This window comes from Echinops telfairi, unplaced genomic scaffold (assembly GCF_000313985.2).
Source record: "Echinops telfairi isolate 266 unplaced genomic scaffold, ASM31398v2 ScPeMD7_23;HRSCAF=83, whole genome shotgun sequence".
In the NCBI taxonomy this organism is placed as follows: Eukaryota; Metazoa; Chordata; class Mammalia; order Afrosoricida; family Tenrecidae; genus Echinops; species Echinops telfairi.
The window spans coordinates 11439207-11441377 of record NW_022103920.1 but is presented as its reverse complement, the minus strand read 5'-3'; positions in this window follow the sequence as shown (position 1 = coordinate 11441377).

Sequence of the window (2171 nt, the reverse complement as noted above, 5' to 3'; positions counted from 1 at the left end):
CTAGAGGAAAGTTGTATATTTCATCATTGCTACACTGCACCCTGACTGGCTCCTCTCCTCCCTGAGACCCTTCTGTAAGGGGATGTTCAGTTGCCGACAGGTGGGCTTTGGGTCTTCACTCTGCACTCCCCCTCATTCACAATGATATGATCATAAAATTATTTTTGTTGCTACTTCATAACTGTAATTTTGCTGCTGTTATGAATCAGGTGACCCCTGTGAAAGGGTTGTTTGGCCCCCAAAGGGGTGGCAACCCACAGGTTGAGAACTGCTGCCTTAGGGTGTTTTCAAAAAACAGATTCCATCGAAACAGTGGCTTCTCAACTTCTCAAGCTTTCAGAAAGACTAGCATCTGGAGTCTTAATGGCTTGTCTTAAAACAAGCAGCCATCTAAATGAGGTAGCAGTGAAGTCCACATGAAAGAAGTACACCAGCCTGTGTGACCCAAGGATTATAAGTGATAAAATCCAAGATAGGAAGAGGGAACTGTATTAGAGCTTACGTTCTGAGCACTTGGCTTATAGACACTGGATGACAGTGAAAGCCCAAAATCCATTTGCAGGGTCCCCATGTGGATTAAGTTCCTGGTGAGTCCCTTTGATGATGTCAATAGCCTTGCTAACAGATGGAGAGCATTCAAAAGTGGACGGATGCACGTACAGTTAGATGCCAATTTCACACTCTATCATCTGTTCTCTCTTTTGACCCATTTAAAATTCACTATATATTTTTATTATTTTCTGCTTTCTTTTCCATTGAGGGTTTTTTTTCTGTTTTATTTTTTATTGTTGGGTTTTTTGTTTGGTACATATCTTTTTTTTTTTTTTTGCTTATATGCTATCCAAGATAGGTAAATCTATAGAGACAATAGCTGGGTTAATCATTTCTTAGGGTTGAGGCAGGGGGGGTTTGGGTGGGGAGCTAATAACAATGAGTATAACAATAAAGAAAATGTTCTGAAACAGATTGTGAGGATGATTGCATATTTAAACCGTTGAATTGTATGCTATGTGGATTATATGTCAATAAAAATGTTACCATTAAAGACACACAACAAAGCCATAAACAAACAATGACTTCTGAGAGAATGTGCTGGGCCAGTTCAGTTTCAGACAAAATGGTTAGTTCACACGTTTATAGGGACTGTTTTTTAGAATTCCCAAGGGGTCATCTTCATAGGGTTCCCGGGGGACACGGAGACATCAGGGGGGCCTATGAGGAAGAAGTTTTAAGATAATTGAAAAGCAAATTAGTGAGAAGAGTTGTAACCAGGGATTTTTATCTATCTTGAAATTGCCCCTGCTTATTCTTTGAGGCTATTCTATGTGAATTTTATTGAGAATCCTGACCCCATGCAGCCTACAGTTCTAATCTTAACCCTTCAGACTTCGTTTGTTCCCCTAAACTCAAAGGGCATTGGAAAGGAGCACACGTTAAGTCCCCAGGGGAGGCAGAACCTGCCCTTTGGACGTGATGTAAGTCAAGAGTGCGGAAAAACCTGAGGAAAATGAACGCATCCCTTTCAGAAGTGTCCAGACCCATGTGGAGCACAGAGAGAAACCAGTTTGATGTTTTTGTTTAGTAAAGGTTTCTATGCCTTTTTTTGGTAGGAAAACTTTTTTACTTACCCTCGGTAAACCAGGGGCTGTCACGGGACACCGTATGTGTCAGAGCGGAACTATGTGCCCCCCAGGACTTTCAACGGTGGTGCCTTTTGTGACAGAGATCACCGGGCCTTTCTTCCGCAGCCCCTCTGAATGGTCTTGAACTGTCAGTCTTTGGGTTAGCAGGGGACATTAACCATTTGCATCACCCGGAGACGTTATCTGATCTCCCCTCTACAATAAAACAGCTCTGGGGGTGGGCGTAGAGAAGAGGAAGCACTGAGCTAAGATCCTCAGAGATGTGACTGACTGGTGCAATGGGATCCTCTCCTCTTCTGTACACCCCGGATAAGGACAGGAAGTGACATCAGCCCACAGCGGTCCTCACGAAAGAGTCTCTGGAAGGGCCAGAGAGTGTGGACAAGAAGACTTCAGCCAGCCTGAGTCATGGGATGCCCCAGCTCATGCCCACCACCTCCCTGTGGCAGAGCCTTCTCAAGACTCCAAGCCCGCTGCCACCCAGTCAATTTTGACCCACAGTGACCCTAACAGACAGTAGAACTGCCC